Source organism: Equus caballus, chromosome 3, assembly GCF_041296265.1.
Source record: "Equus caballus isolate H_3958 breed thoroughbred chromosome 3, TB-T2T, whole genome shotgun sequence".
NCBI classification, from domain to species: Eukaryota; Metazoa; Chordata; class Mammalia; order Perissodactyla; family Equidae; genus Equus; species Equus caballus.
In genome coordinates this window covers 74,389,100-74,406,977 of record NC_091686.1, presented here as the reverse complement: position 1 = coordinate 74,406,977, position 17,878 = coordinate 74,389,100, and the positions used below count along the sequence as shown (strand labels likewise).

General features: G+C 34.9%; 1 long non-coding RNA gene across 1 annotated transcript; it reads left to right on the top strand.

Annotated features, from left to right (window-relative positions):
* The first annotated feature begins 753 nt into the window (after positions 1 to 753).
* Positions 754 to 10,691, top strand: LOC111772696 (uncharacterized). Its single transcript, XR_002806698.2, has 5 exons — positions 754 to 831; positions 3,490 to 3,621; positions 7,264 to 7,432; positions 9,953 to 10,137; positions 10,256 to 10,691. It is a non-coding gene; the product is annotated as an uncharacterized lncRNA (long non-coding RNA).
* Positions 10,692 to 17,878: the final 7,187 nt, after the last annotated feature.

Below are 17,878 nucleotides of genomic sequence, written 5' to 3'. Positions count from 1 at the left end.
AAAATTTTCTTTATCCATTCTTTTAGGACATGTCTACTGCTGATACATTCTCTTAGTTTTCCCTCCCATTAGAATGTCTCGATTTCCCTTCCATTCCTAAGCATATTCTTGTTATATAGAAAATTCTTCATTGACAGTCCTTTTCTTCCAGCACTTGAAATATGTTGTGCTATTTCTCTTTGACCTCCATGGTTTCTGATGGGAAATCTTGTCAATCAAATTGTTTTTTCCCTATAGGTAAGGTGTGTGTTTCTCTTTTGCTGCTTTCAAGATATTTTCTTTGTTTCAGTTTTCAGAAGTTCTACTGTGATTTGTTGTGACGTGGATGACTTTGGGTTTATCGAATTTGGAATTCTTTAATCTTCTTAAATCAATAGGTTTTTGTCTATTGCCAAATATGTAAAGTTTTTGGCAATTATTGATTGGAATACTTTTCCAGTCCTGCCCATTTTCTTCTTTCCTTATGAAACTCAAATGACAGAAATATTAGATCTGACAGGTCCCTGAGGCTATGTTTATTATTTTTTTCAGTCTAAATTTTCTCTATTCAGATTGGGTGTTTTGTCATTCTATCTTCAAGTTCACTAATTCTTCAAGTTCAATGGATGACATTATCTCATTGGGGACAAGTGTCTCGGTACAGAGAAGTGTCCATTGAAATCCAGGCTCCTTATGTGGTCTTCAATGACATCACAAGCAAGGGAATAGGGATTGTTACCTCCCCATTTGGATGAAAATTCCGACTTCTTACTCAGCCTTCTTTGACATCAACGTGGTTGAAGGGTTGTTCACATCCAAGCCCCCTACTTGGCTTTTGCTGGCATGAATGAGGTATCAAAATAGTTTCTTCTGTGATGTTTGGATGGAATAGAGTAGTCATTGTGTAAGGGTTTTTTTCTTGCTGGACTGTCCCTTTTCTGGTCCTTTGGTGAGAGAAAAGCAGTCTCTCTGGGGCCTTTTTTGACTATGCCCACTGACATTTCCAAGCCTTAGGCTTTTTCATCTCCAAGTCTGGGATATGAAGTAAAAAGAAAACTCGAAGAACTCACTACCCTGTTGTTGCGGGGTTCTGAGGTGCCTAACTGGTCTTCCTTCTTCTCTCCAACTTTCAGAGTCTTCTTATATTTGTTTTATGTATAATATCCATGGTTTTTCATTGTACCTAGTGAGAGGGATAGTCAAAAGTATTTCTACTCCTTCTTCCCATAAGCTGAAGTTGAGACTATATCAGATTTTTTTTTTTTTAGAGGAAGATTAGCCCTGAGCTAACTACTGCCAATCCTCCTCTTTTTGCTGAGGAAGACTGACCCTGAGCTAACATCCACGCCCTTCTTCCTCTACTTTATACGTGGGATCCTACCACAGTATGGCTTTTGCCAAGTGGTGCCATGTCTGCACCTGGGATCTGAACCAGTGAATCCCAGGCTGCCGAGATGCAGAATGTGAGAACTTAGCTGCTGTGCCACCGGGCCAGACCCAGATTTTTTTTTTTTTCTGAGGAAGATTTGCCCTGAGCTAATATCTGTTGCCAATCTTCCTCTATGTGTGAGTTGCCACCACAGCATGTCCGTTGACAAGTACTGTGGTCCATGCCCAGGAACTGAACCTGGGCTGCTGAAGTGGAGCATGCCAAAGTTAACCACTAGGCCACCAGGCCGGCACCTCAGCTTTTTTAAAATTTGGATTTTGATATGTATCGGTAAAGAATATTTCTTGAAAAGAGGTACATATCTATGAAAGAGGCTAATTATAATCAAGGAAAAGAGAGTAGTTCAATTTGATTGAATATAAGAAAAATGAAAGGCACTAACTATACAATAGAAAAGGTTTCTAAGAATGTTTTTGCACTTTTTATGGGTTGTAAAAGAACTAGATGAAGAAAGGCATTGAAGTAGGGAAAGAAATATACTATGATCATTAAGAATAAGACAGTAGAGTTAGATCTATTCTTAAAAAAATAGAAAAATTTTAAATAATTGGGCTATAACTTTCAAATTTTCCAGTCTCTCCAGAAGTTATTGTAACCCCAGTACAATAGCTGTAGCTGTGCAATATTGAAGGACTTCTTTAATCTTTCCAATTTTCACTTTCTCACAAGATGTTTTTAAAGATTATTGGGGATAATGTAACCTGCTGAATATATGTTTGAACATGGGAAATACTGAGAATTTAAACAGAAGTTTTAGGGAGAGTAGACAGGGACCACATCATTTCTACAGAATTTAGAAATTCAAGAGCCTGGAAGGAGGTTCTAGATGAACAGGAGGTATAAGCAGGGTAGAAATTTAGGGAGACAGATTTCATGTGAAACCAAACAAGAGAAAGAGCCATGTTGAAGCGACTAAGCTTAAGATAATGAATGGAAGATATCTGGTGGAAAAAAAATCCTTAAGAAAACATGGGTTAGGGAACAGCCTTGTGGCTGAGTGGTTAAGTTTGCACACTCCGCTTCGGTGGCCCAGATTTTCACTGGTTTGGATGCTGAGGGTGGACATGGCACCGCTCATCACCATGCTGAGGTGGTGTCCCACATAGCAGAGCCAGAAGGACGTACTACTAGAATATACAACTATGTACTGCGGGTTGTGGGGAGAAGAAGAAGAAGAAAAGAAGATTGGCAACAGATGTTAGCTCAGGTGCCGATCTTTAAAAAAAAAAAGAAAAAGAAAGAAAACAGGTTAATACATTGCCCAAACTGAACATAACTCCAAGTCTAGAATTTTTAATAATTCTAATTGAAAGATGCTCTCTCTTTTAGACATTTTTATACTAGAAAAAGATATCTTTTCTGACTCATATATCTGTAGCTTTAAAAGCCTAATCAAGATCTGCAGATAAGAAATGGATACGTTGTCTGATGTAGCTTCTATTGTTTTCTGTATTCCCAACAATAACTTTCAATTTGGTGTGGTCAAGAAAAAAAAAGGTTTAAATATGCATAGTTTAGTGTTTAATCCTCTGTTCTCTGATAATAGATACTTAACACTGCATTCTTTACAACTGCCTTCTCAAAACAGAATCAGGACTATCTCTACTTCAACTCAATAAATTTTCTTGGGCTAAACTATTTTTCAGGAGTTATAAAAGCCGAATCTGTACCCTAAATTAAAACATACCTTCTTTTCAGAGAGAATAGTAGCCTGTTAATGTATAATTTTGTTTGAGTGAGTTGAAGTTACACTAACTTTTCGAGAGATTAGTAAATTTGAAAGTTACAGGCCAAACTAGGAGACCCAAGATTTTAAGGAAAAAATTTTGTGTGCCAAGTTTAAAATAAAGGCATCAGGATAAAAATCACTTTATTTGTATGATATTGGGCAAATTCTCAACTATCTTTACCTACATTTCTTTAATTCTGCTTAGAGTGCCTTAGATTATTGTGTTTTGTTTTGTGTTTTCTTAAAAAAGTGCATAGCATTGTACCCAGCCTTAGGTATCTACCAACTGCTACCTCAATTCTCATATTTGTGTTGTGTTGACAAAACCAAGTCAGAAGAAAAGAGCTGGAGGAGGACATGTGAGTGGCTGACAGGGATGGAGAAGTGTCATTTACTTGGTTGTAGCAGTTGTGGGGATTTCATAGACTGATTGGAAACGTGATGCTTAGATTCTTTTTAAAAGGTACGTCCACTTTTTTTCCTGTCTAATGTACTGTCTTCTTTTCACTAATCTTCAGTCGGCATATTGTGCCTCTCTGTTCCCCATCCTAAAGAGAGTTCTTTCCATGTCTCCCCTCCCCTCCTTTCCTGGGACACTGAGGACAGCATTAGTCAGGATTAAGCCACATTGCATCCATGATGCACTGTTTAAATGCATCCCATTGAACCAACAGAAAGGGTAAGATTATGATAGTCACTCATCTTAGCAGGTCACAAGCTATATTTTGGAACTTTCAATAACTCTGTGTTAAAATTCTAAAAAAGCATATTCTTTTAAATTTTTGTCAGATAAGAATCAAAAGAAGAGAATTTATGTGTGGTAACTAGAAATTTTCCCCTAGATATTAAATCATCTTTAAGGAAAAACCTTTTCCTGTGGTAAACAACTATAATGGCTTAGGGTATATTCCTTCATTCCTTGTGCACACATGCTCAATAGTCTGAATCTGCACAAGTAGCTTGCTTTCTATTTTGCCTTAACTGGTAGTAATCTATATAAACAAATATTTCAAAATTAAATTATATATGTATGTATATATATGTCCATATATACATACAGATATATAATTATTGCCATATTGTTTATATGTATACACTTGTCATTATTATCACATTCTTTGAATAAGCATTTATTGAGAACCTAACAAGTCCAGGATGGCTACAATATAGTTGTTAGGGATACAGAGCTAAAAGAGAGGTTCTGCTCTCTAATTCACAGGCAAGTAGGTCAGTGTAGGCATTTAAAAAAAATGCAAATGTGACTTTTACACAAAAACATAAAGAGCATATGTCAAAAATTTGTTTAAGTTACTAAAGAGGAACCAGCAGAATGGCAAAGCTGGTTTCAAAAAAGACTGTTAAGAGACCAAAGTATATATAGTCAATAAAGAAAAGAATGTTAAAATTAGATTGGAGAATTGTAAAATGATTACAACTTGATTATAAAATTTTATTTGGGGCTATCTTTTCTACCAAATAGAAATTATTAGCATTTCTACTACACAAAACTTATTTGCAGATTATCAGTATTCTTCGAGGCAGCATCTAACCTTACAGATATAGGGCCACAATGGATAGTAAACAAAAAGTCAAATGATGGGAGAAACCCCTTTGGCTCCAAATGACTTTAGGCAGGATTTTCGCACGATGCTCTAGGATAGCTTTGCAAAGACACACAGTGATCCTTTGCCATATTTCTTACTTTGGGTAATTTTTATAAACATTTATATGAAGAAGACAGGTAATTAGAGATTTCACACAATGTCTTGAGTGATTTGAGACTTAGGAATTACTTACCTGAGTTTTCCTTTACATATGTTTCAAGTAAAAGGATGAACTGAATAAAATAATTTCTAAACATTGACCTTCATCGTACAAACAATTGCTTAAAATTGACTTATTTGATTCTCTGAAGTTTGTTCTTTCGACTTCATCTATTGTGGGGAATACTTGGGATAATTTTCTTTACTGCCTTGGTGGCCCTCAGTAATTAAGTTTTATTGTCTCATAGTCCATCATTTTAATCTTCCTAAATGCTGCCTGGTAGATTCCAGATACAGTTGCTGGCTTCCAGTGTCCTCAAATCTTGATGTGGCTATACACCCCTTATCTAATCCATGTGAATGAGGAGATTTGCAGCTTCCATGGTTATTATCTCGGCCCACCCTGCACAGCCTAGAGTTAAGCAGGAATCTCTGAAGTAAAATCCTCTGCTGGGCCATCTGTTAATATAGCACAGTTTAAAATATTATTTGCATTTACTTTATCCCACAGGACACCACAGTAGAATTCCCTCTTGGGCAAATCTGTGAAATAGATATTAGCAATAGATTTTTAAAGGCAATTTTTTTTTGGATAGGAGATAATATAACACCCATTAACTCAATTGGGAATATACTTGAACTGCCTATTCTCACTCCAACTTGTCATCACCATGAGCAGATGTTAACACAAAAATAAAAATCACAATATGAAAATCACAAATCAACACTTGAATTAGTGGACAAAATATTCAAAATCCTTAAACTTTGAAAATAGAAAACCTATAATAGATTCAGAATGCTTCAAGATTTCCACATTCCTGCCACATGATCCATACAAGAACCACGCTATTTTATTCTTTATAAAGTACCTCTGATTCTACATAAAGTGGCGTACACTAAACCACTCATAAAGAGTATCTAATCATAGCTTAACTACATTTGAGGCAAAAACACATCTAATATCTGGTGGTCCTTTAAAAATAAGTCTGAAGAAATCAGATACGAGACCTTGTTGAGATTGGATTTTTGTTGCCGTCATCCTGATTGTTTTATAATCCAAATGTATATTTACCTGTAGAATATTTTTTAAATATAATGAAATGCCTGCATTCTTAAACTTTCTCTTACAAGAAAGTTAAAAGTTTCTCTATCTTCCAACTTTAAGGTAAGTCTCTGGCTGCAAATAATAACAATGACTATTGTCGCAAAAATATCAAATTATTATTTTTGTAAAAATTATAAATGTTTATTTTAACAAATTGAGCATATGAAAAAAACTTAAATAACTGCTCCACTTTTCGATACCGGGAAATAGATATCACTATTAAAATTAGGTTAGTATCTTCCCAGACACCTTTATTTGCTTATAGAGAAATTAGAGTCAGATAGATTAAAATACTTTCATAAAAACTTGACCATATTATATGTGGTAACTTGAATATGTGTTGTTAAATTATATTTAAATTAGTACAAGGAAAAGAAATTGAATTGAAAGTGAAGGAATGGCTAAAATTCACTTAGTATTTGCAAGGCAAATAATACTACTTTTTAAAATATTTCCTTAACTATTAATAAAAAAAGATAATGACAAATGTGACTGGAATCACTGTATTTCTTTCAGATACTTGTCTGTAGTCAGATTTGCCTCTCTGCTGTGATAAAGTCATTAACTCTCACCCATTTCCTCTCACTCCTCAGCTATGAGTGTTTGTTAGTTCCAGTATCAGCTTTTTACTCTCAACATTTAAAATATTTGTTTTCTTAATAATAAGTTGAATTATTATCTAGAAATTGTTCCAAATTCAAATGGAATGATTATTACCTTCCTTCCATCCCTCCTGTCACTTTTTAATGCTGATATCAGTGAGCAGTTTTCTTTCCCTGCTAGGTTGTTCATAGAAATTCTTCCTTCCTTCCTTTTCTCCTTTCTTCTTTCCTTCCTTCTCTTCTTTTTTCAATTCATTCTTATTTATTTTTAAAGAGATTGACAGAGCTTGCATGGACCTATTTCCCCAACACACTTTTGAAGATTTATATATTTGCGTTTGTTCTCTCTGCTTATTTTTTAATGAATAATGGTCTACAGTATAAAATAGGGTGACTGCTTAAACCCATAAACCTTTTATTTTGATTCTATAGGAAAGATCAGTTTTTCAAGTAGATGCTTAACTGTGAGTTCATAGTATACAAGGAACTTCAGTTAACTTCATATGTGCTTCAGAGGAAGAGCAGATTCATATTAGTGTATATTATCCCTTGCATAGGGCTTACAAATAAAATATAACCCCTTAGTCAAATTTCAATATTAGACAAAAAAAATGAATATTTTCTTTTTACTCTAGATAGTCCAGTGAAACATACTTACATTAAAAAAAAAAAAAAAGAAAGAAAAGAAAACTTCCGTGTATCTGATATTCAGATTTCACCTGGGACCTGTATTTCTATTTGGCTAATTTGGGCTACTCGCTACTCTATCCTTGAGAAGACAAGAAAAATAAGAAATGGAATAAGGTGAGAAAATATGATGAAATCTAAATCAACTGAAATTGATAGTTTATCCTAAACTGTTATGAACTAAGTATTCATGTTCCCCTAAAAGTCATATCTTGAAATCTTAATCGCCATGTGATAGAATATGATGGTCTTAGAGGGTGGAGTCTTTGGGAGGTAATTAGGGTTTAGTGTCCAGATAAGAAGAGATACTTTCTTTCTCTCTCTCTCCCTGCCACGTGTGGAAATGTCACAAACCAAAATTTGGGGGAAAAAATGTAGCCAGACACAAAAGAATGTTGTTTAATTCCAAGTATATAATGTTCAAAAATAGTCAAAAAATTAGTATTAGAGTTCAAGATAGTTGTTATTTGGCCAGGAGGCATGGGAGGTGGCGTTCAGGAAGGGCATGAAGAGGGTTCATAGAGTACTAGAAATATTTTATATTTTGAACTGAATGGTTGTAGCATAAACAGTCATCTTGTGATGGTTTGTTAAGTAGTATGTATACTTTTCTCAATGAGCAATATATTGCAAATTTTTTAAGTCAAAAAAAGAAATTATGAGCTATTTCCAATGTGCATGACATTCTTTAAGCACTTAATACCATTTAAGAGACAATACAAATAAACTGGGTGATCAGAAATTATAATTTTTATTTTTTAATTCTTATATGCTGAGATAGTGAAAAATTTAGAATTCGATGTATATTAATTAAGAAGAAACAAGTTACTTTATTCAATTTTATCTTAATCATCAAATTTTGTCCACCTAAAAACTTTATCACTATATTTTTTTTTTTTTTTGGTAAGGAAGATTGGCCCTGAATTAACATCTATTGCCAATCTTCCTCTTTTTTTTTCCCTCCCCAAAGACCCCCCCCTGCCCCCAGTGCATAGTTGTATATCCTACTTGTAGATTTTTCTAGTTCGCCTATGTGGGACACCACCACAGCATGGCTTGATGAGCAGTGCTAGGTCCATGTCCAGGATCTGAACCAGAGAACCCTGGGCCACTGAAGCGGAGCACACGAAATTAACCACTTGGCCATGGGGCTGACCCTATCACTAATATTTCAGAAATGTTAATTTAAAAGTAAAGAGCAGAAAGTAGTTTTAAATAAGACAGATTGTTTTTACCTACTGTGTCCTTCCATATTATAAATATCTGAATCATATATTAAAAGTTACATGATCTCATATAACTTATGTTTGCTAGATAATTACCTAATTGAATTTATTAGTATTCTCTTGTCCAACCACTGTCAATGATTAGCCAAACCTGTTAACATAAAACACGTATTCCTGTACCCAACAGGAGGGGTAATGTGTAATATGGCCTAACACATCTTAGCAGCTCATCTGCTACTACTCAGTTCATCCTCTTCAGTAACCTGTCTCGTCAGTAACTATAAACATGTCTTGCTTTAGCATCATCACCGTCATTATCATCACTCTTCTAAGAGCTTAACATATAATTTATTCAATCCTACTAATAAGTCTAAGAAACGTACGGTTACTATTCTTATTGTACAGTTGAGAAAATTAAGATATAGAGTTTAAATAATTTACTCAAGGTCATACAGCTAGTAAGTAGCTGTTTTATAATAAGAAGCCATATGTAATAAGTTATTCACAAAAATTCTTAGGCTTAAATCTTCTTTGAGAGAAAAGCAGAAAATAAAAGAAAACATTTTCTAAAACGAAACATTCATTTTCCATCTTGGTAGTACTATTTAAATGTACTTTTTTGTATATTATGTTCCTTTTAGTAGAGATGTGCAACAATTTTAGCAATATAACAATATGTTTACAAATAATCATAATATTACCACTATATCTTATGATAATATACTGATACATTGTGACCTCAATAAAGACAAATGCAGGCTAAAGTCACAAATGTAATTACATGTGGTTCATTTCATTTTCAAAGGTCATTGAAATATTGTGATAAATAATGTGGTTTTCTCCATTTGGATCTCAACATTTATTTTCATATGTTTCAAAATCATGGATGTCATGCATGAACCAAAGGCTTGCTGTGTAATGGATGTGTCTATTTGTTCATGTCTAGATAAACAACTAAAAACACATTTCCAAACTCTTATTAACAGCAACAAGCAAATAATTCCTTCAGGCTACAGAGGCAAAACACAAACATAGAACTTGCTCAGTTTACCATATTTTTATCTCATAGAATTATTGCGCCTTAGTTTTATTCAGAAAGGTATAGAAACCACATAATGCAATTCTAAACCAGTGCCTGCCCTCCAGCCTGAAGACATCCTTGGGATAATGAGAAAGGCCATGCAACACATATGTGCTTGGTCTTGAGCTTGTTTCCTTCCAGAAATTCCATTTAGAGAGACTTTAGATTTGTGAGAACTGAAAACCAACATTTAGTCCACTGAGTGTGTTAAGGAAGACTCGGTGAGAAAAGATAGAGTGGAAATTTATTAGATTCCTCTTGAAGGATCTCTTTTCTCTCTCTCTCCCTCTCTCTCTCCCTCCCTCCCACTCTTTCAACTTACTCTCTTAGGTGAGGACCAGAAACTTTTTGTGTGACGCACTTTTGAAAGATTGGTGTTCTGGATCTACACGTTCTCACGCACTCTTTGGCCATAGCAATAGCGGCCACATTCCCAGATGCATTTGGGAACAATTCTCAGGAACAGTGAGAATTCTGGTTCCAGCATCCACAGATATGCAAAACCAAGTGATCAGGTAGGAGGATAAATCATGCGTTCTTGAATAACGTCATTCCATAGGGTCTATGTCAGGCCTAGACCCAACTCTGAAATGGAAAGTGCGTATTTCTCATCCTTTTTTCCTTTTCTTTCAGATCATATACTTGAGTGGAATGGCAAGAATTGCAAGGGAGAGAGACATTTTTCTCTCTGTAAGGCCCTGGCATAAAAATCATGACATATGGATAAAAAATATAGAGATCAGAAATGTAACCTGGCACGAGAAAATTCTGAAGAAAATATTAAAAAAGAATAATATCATAGCTATTATATATGAAGTCCAGGAGACATCAATGACATTGACAAAGATAAGTAAGCCAGGACACATTTTCAAGAGAATTAAAATTAGTTTACTTCAGGATTGAATCAGAAAGTCATGATTATTTTAAGCTGGGGAACATTTTAGACTTGAAACCAAATTAAGTCGACCTGAGGCTCAAGTAAACATCTTCCAATTCATTTGGAATATCAAACTAAAATAAAGAGATCATTATTGTCCCAAGAAAGAGAACAATAAAAACCTAAAGAACATCCTAAATGGATAGCCTTTATATAAGGAAAGGAAGATAATAAGCTGGTCCAGAAGTAATCTTGTTGGTTTGTGGCAGAGAATTCCAAAAACACACATATCTGAAGCATGGTCCAGAGGAGAAGGTGCAACCTCCAGATGAATATGTCCACTTAATGCCTGTAGATGCCTTGCCCCTGGCAATATAGACAAAATAAGAGCCACTGCAAGTGTTCTAGAGCACATGGCCCAGATCAGACTGTTACTTGAGTCTATAAGTGATATTGAAAAGATTCTGAGTATAGTTAAATACAGGTTATTAATATATAAAATTGGGTGCAGTTATATCAGAATGTTTCCATTTTATCATTTTTTTTTTTTGTTTAATCTGTGCCACTTCCTAGGCATTGATCAAAATATCAGCAAGGTAGGGGCCGGCCCCATGGCCGAGTAGTTAAGTTCGTGCACTCGGCTTCAGCAGCCCAGGGTTTTGCTGGTTCAGATCCTGGGTGTGAGCACTGCCATCAGTTCATCAGGTTCATGCTGAGGCACAACCCACATAGCATAACTGGAAGGACCAACAACTAGAATATACAACTATGTACTAGAGGGCTTTGGGGAGAAGAAGAAGGAAGACAAAAAAAGATTTGCAACAGATGTTAGCTCAGGTGTCAATCTAAAATGATATCAGAGAGGTATAATATAACTTGTTTTCTCAAACGTGTGAGCTCTATGAGTCTCTATATTAAGATAGTCATTTACTTTTTAATAATTACTCTGCCCCAAATATTATACTAGATTCTAGACTACAGAAATATACCATAATTATTTCCCTCACGGAACTTTCAGCCTTGCGGGAGGGACAGGAGAGAAAACCGTTGATGAGTGCACTGAAAAGGTTCGCTTTAAAGACTAGTCAGCAAAAAGGCACCATTTGTAATCTAATGGCCGAGTAAGGAAAGCTTCCTCTTGGGGAGTTCTGTTTTAGCTTAAAATAGACATTAGCCAAGTGGACTCTGGGAGAAAAAAAGAGAAAAGAAGACTATTTTAAGCACAATGGCCAGCATATGAAGATAGAAAACATAGAATTGCTAAATCTAAAGTTAATACGTTTCATATGGAAGATTACTTTGTTATATGAAATAAACGGTTCTTTTTATGCTCAGCTTTAATTATTTGATATGTGGCATCACCTACCTGAAAGCTTTGAATTTCTTAGAGAAGCCTGGTTACCACATCCCTTGTGTGTGTGTGTGTGTGTTAGAATGTTTAATTTATTAGAGATCTGAGAGAACCATTTCACAACTGATGGGAAAAACAAGGCGCAACACTGAAGGATAACTATAATGAAGCTTTCAGATGGAAACAGGAGTAAGTAATTTTGATTAGGCTTTCTTGGGTTGGTGAGGACCAAAGGGGTAAGAGTAGATTCACTGCTCCACTCCATTATATGCTCTGGAATTTCTTCATTTCCAGCAGTATTTCACATCTTACTGCCAGAATTCCAGAAATGGAATCTAACAGGGAAATAAAATCCATTGAAAGTAAATAGTTCTTATAGTTTGTCTTTTCTGAGAGTTAAATACTAGTTATGGATACATTAAGCAAAGAATAAGGCTTATTTTGCAATCCATAGAATTCCTGATAAATTATTATAAGAAGAAATATTGAATAAAAATTTAGTGTGTGACAGAAGATTCTTTTCCGCATATAATACAATTTTGAAGACGTACTACCAATGCTAAATAAGGGTCAATTATTTTATAGTAAGATTTTGATAATGTATTGCCAATTTGGTAATGTATTCTAAATATGTTCTCCAAGTAAAACATGCCTGGCAAATCTTTAATTTTTATTTTTTTATTGAGATATAATTCACATACAACATTATATTAGTTTCTGGTATACAGTATAATTGTTTGATATTTGTATGTATTGCAAATGATCACAATAATTCTAATTAACATTTGTCACCATATTTGGTTACAATTTTCTTTTCTTTTGATTAGAACTTCTAAGATTTACTCTTAGCAACTTTCAAATACGCAATACAATGCTATTAATTATAGTTACCATACTGTACATTACATTGCCATGGCTTATTTATTTTATAACTGAAAGTTTGTGTCTTTTCACCCCCTTTACGCATTTAGCCCACCACCTATAACCCACATCCGGCAACCAACAATCTGTTCTTTGTATCTATGATTTCCTTTTTTGTTTGTTTGGTTTTAGATTTTGTAGATAAGTGAGCACAATGCCCTCAACATCCATCCATGTTGTCACAAATGGCAAAATTTCCTTCTTTTTTGTGGCTGAATATTGTTCCATGATATGTGTGTGTGTGTGCGTGCATGTGTGTATCTCACATTTCTTTATCAGTTATCCACCAATAGACACTTAGGTTGGTTCTGTGTCTTGGCTATGTAAATGATGCTGCAATGAACAAGGAAGTGCATATATCTTTTTGCGTTAGTGTTTTTGTTTTCTTCAGATAAATACCCAGAATTAGACTTGCTGGATCATATGGTAGTTCTGTTTTTAATTTTTTGAGGAAACTACATACTGTTTTCCATAGTGGCTGCACCAATTTACATTCCCACAAGCAGTACACAAGGGTTCCCTTTTCCACATTCTTGCTGCTTGTTATTTCTTATCTTTTGATAACAGCCGTTCTAACAGGTGTGAGGTGATACCTCATTGTGGTTTTGATTTACATTTCGCTGATGATTAATGATGTTGAGCACCTTTACACATACTTTTTGGCCATCTGTTTGTCTTCTTTGAAAAAAAGGTCTGTCTTGATCCTCTGCCCACTTTTTAGTTGGATTGTTTGATTTTTGCTATTGAGTTGTATGAGTTTTTTATATATTTTGGATATTAACCCCTTATCCAATACATCATTTTCCAATATTTTCTCCCTTTTGGTAGGCTGCCTTTGTTGATGGTTTCCTATGCTGTACAAAAGCTTTTTAGTTTGATGCAGGCTCACTTGTTTACTTTTACTTTTGGTACCTGTAGCCGCCCCTGACGCAGGAAGGGTTAATAATCACTGGAAAAGGCTTGCCAACAAACTGTGACCTGGAGGTGAGAAGGCCGGTTAGCCAATGATGGGTAAGACCTCCAGGGGGAGGCAACCTAAGCCAGGCATCGGTAGCCCGGGGGCACAGATGGAGACAAGATATCGATATCAGGAGCAGGAGGAGCTGTTGGCTAGGAGGACTTGTCTGCTCCGAGATAAAAATATACCAGCACAGCAAAAACATGATAATATCAAAACAGAGGCTGAGGGAGGGCTCCCTGAGAAATCACCAAGAATTCTTGGCATTCGCTAATTACTTCATCCAGAACACCTGTGTATGTTTAACAGCTTTAAGCTATGTATATATTGAAATGCTGGTTATAATAAACTCAGAGTGGCCATCAGCCCTCTCCGCATCTATCCTAATGTGTACATTGGATTGCAACACCGACAGTACCTTTGCTTTTGGTGTCAAATCCAAAAAATCATCACCAACACCAATGTTAAGGAGCTTACCACTTATGTTTTCCTCTAGGAGTTCAACGGTTTCATGTCTTATTTTCAAGTCTTTAATTCATTTTGAGTTAGTTTTTGTGTATGGTGTAAGATCGTGGTCCAGCTTCACTCTTTTGCGTGTGACTCTCCAGTTTTCCTTGCATCACTTATTGAAGGGATTATCCTTTCCCCATTGTATATTCTTGGCTCCTCTGTCAGGAAATAATTATCCATATATTTGTGGGTTTATTTCTATGGTCTCTATTCTGTTCCATTGATATATGTTTGTATTTTTATGCCAATATGATACTGTTTGATTATCATAGCTTTGTAATATAGTTTGAAATAAGGGAGAATGATTCCTCCAGCTTTGTTCTTCTTTCCCAAGATTGCTTTGACTAGTCAGGGTCTTTTTTGGTTTCATACAAATTTTAGGATTATTTGTTCTATTTCTTTGAAAACCGCCACTGGTATTTTGATGGGGATTGCATTGAAGCTGTAGATTGCTTTGGATAGTGTAGACATTTTAGCAATATTAATTTTTCCAACCCATGAGCATGGAATATCTTTACATTTATTTGTGTCTTCTTCAATTTCTTTCATCAGAGTCTTATAGTTTTCAATGTATAGGTTTTTCACCTCTTTGGTTAAATTTATCCCTAGGTGTTCTATTCTTTTTGATGCAGTTGGAAATGTGATTGTTTTTTAATTTCTCATTCTGATATTTTTTGATTACTGTATAGAAATGTAACAGATTTTTGTGTATTGATTTTGTATCCTGGCATTTTACTGAATTTGTTTGTTAGAGTTTTTTGGTGGAGTCTTTAGGATTTTCTCTACATAATATCAAGCCTTCTGCAAATAGTAACAGTTTCACTTCTTCTTGTCCAATTTGGATGCTTTTTTCTTTGCCTAATTTCTCTGGCTAGGACTTCCAATACTATGTTGAATAAAAGTTGAGAGTAGGTATCCTTGTGTTGTTCCCGATCTTAGAGGAAAAGCTTTCAATATTTCACCAATGAGTATGATGTTAGCTACGGGCTTGTCAGATATGGCTTTTATTATGTTGAGGTGTATTCCCTCCATAGTCACTTAGCTGAAAGTTTTTGTCATAAGCGAATGTTGAATTTTGTCAGATTCTATTTCTACATCTATTGAGATGATCATGTGATTTTTATAATTCATTTTGTTAATGTGATGTATCACGTTGATTGATTTGTGTATATCGAATCATCCTTGCATCCCTGGAGTTAGTCCTACCTGAGCATGGTGTATGATATTTTAATGTATTGTTGAATTCATTTTCCTAATATTTGCTGGAGATTTTTGCATCTATGTTCATCAGGGATACTGGCCTGTAATATTTTTCTTATGGCATTCTTGTCTGGTTTTGGTATGAGGTTAATGCTGGACCTGGTAAGTCTTTAAATAATTGATGCTTATGTAAATTCCATAAAAGAAGGCAAGAAGGAGGCGTTGTTTCCAGAGAATGAGGGAAAATAAACACTTTCCCAGAAATTATAGGTAAAGTTAAGTACTCTAACATTTTCTGTTACTAATTTATTTACCATTAATTTGGAATTTGCAAACTGGCACTCTTCTAAGTGTTTACATGTATTAACGTATTTGAAACTCACACCAGTACTCTTATTAGCTGAATTTACACATGAGAGTATTGTGGCACAGGTGGACTGCATTATAAAAACTTGTTTAAAGTCATACAACCAATGAGTAGAGGAACCAGCATTCTAACATCTAGAATCGAGTTACTCTGTTGTCATCTTTTTGAAGCATAAACCACAATCAAAGATAATAGCTTGAATCCACAGCTTCTGAGCTCAACCACAAGATCTAAATGCCTTCTTGAAATTTGTTCAAAAGACATTAATAATGTAATGGAGCTTACCATAATCATTGTAAATAATTGATAGTTTATTTTTGAGGTATAATCGAACAGAGTGAACTAATTTCTTTCAGAGTGTAATGGGTCTTTGCACCTGCTTGAGTGATCTACTCCCAAGGCATTGTGCTCTTTATGTGCTCCTTCTGATACATATCAACATTTTATTCATTATAATAGGGATATAATAAGTTATAATTTTGTCTTGAAAGAGTCAAAGTCTTTTCCACATTTTGGATTCCTTCAGTGATGGTAAATCTTTATAAATCATTATTTGTTGAGTGCCTTCTAAGTCATGGACACTGAGTGATACAAAAAATGTAAATGCATTTCTACTTACAGGGACTTGTACATTAACCGAAGAGTAGTCATATGTTCCTGGAAGAATTGAAAGAATTATCCTGGGACCCAAACTACTGGTCTCCTCCCTCTCCTCTCCAAGTTTTGTCACTTGCAGATGTTCTTTATAGTTTAAGAACTTTACTATATGAATCTCTACTCTGTTCTCTCACTTGTTACATTCTTCAGTCCTAGCATTAAGGCAGTCCTTCAAGGAGACGAAAGGATGCTCCATCTCCTAAAATGAACGGGGTCCATACAAGTATACATCACTGTACACTGATCGGACAAATGACAACGTGTTAAGCTCAAACATCTATATCTGTGTCTATTACTATACCTGTATAATTATCTATATCTAGGTCTATGTTTATATTTACATACCTACATCTCCATGTAGGTACAGCTACATATATATGCATATTTTTTGTTTGATACAGACTGAGTGAAAAGTGGGTAGTGAGAGGAGACATATCACAAAAAAGGTTTTTATAGAAGAAAGTTATTTATTGATTCTACTTTCATGTATTTTATAAGACTTTTATGAAAAGCATTAAGCTAGATATTGGAAACAATATTGAGATTTATTCTTTATGTGAAACCACGCCACACCCCCTATGATGTCAATCCCCTCTTCTACATTTTCCTATTGTCATAGCATGTGATCCTCTAGATATGCTATTTATTACTTTATTTTCTTTGTTATTTAGTATTCTATCCTTGCCAAAATATAAGCTCCACAAAGACAGAGATTTTGCTTTGTCCTCTGATATATCTTAAGCATGTAAAAGAATGTCTGGCACATATTGGGCTCTCAATAAATGTATGTGGAAATAAATTGGATTTCTATGATGTGATTCCTTTTCTGAAGGGTTTTGGAAGTCTAGGAAAGCTTATAAGAGAGATTTCAAAGGGGTGAGTCAGAGTTATTTCAAGAAAGAAAGAGTGGTCAATAATGTCATATGTAACTGAAGGATCAAAGAAGACAGGGAGTAAAATAAGTTTCTGGTTTGAGGATCTGACCACTTGGACAAGTTAGAAAGAGAGTAGAATCAAGGTTTTTTGTTTTTGTTTTTGTTTTTCCATAATAGCAAGTATTGTTGTTATAAGTTTGATAGAATCAGGGCTTAAAAAGCAGAAGAGAAAAATCCAGTTCCAATAGAGAAAGAATTACTGTGAGATGAGTCATGTGAGAAAAAGGGTGTAACACTTGTTCAGCATAAGTCCTTGAAATGAAAGAGTTTATAAAGATAGGGAAAGAGGAGGGAGCGTGGTGACACTAAGTGATGTATACTTTTGGGCCACTCTTTTAACTGTTGAGAAGAGTGCAATATATTCACAAAGGACAAAGGTAGAGATTCATATCCTTCACCTAGGAGAAATAGCATATTGCTACATACATCTGTTAGTGGACAGAAAATTCAATGTTCTTCAGGCTATATACAACCAAAGAG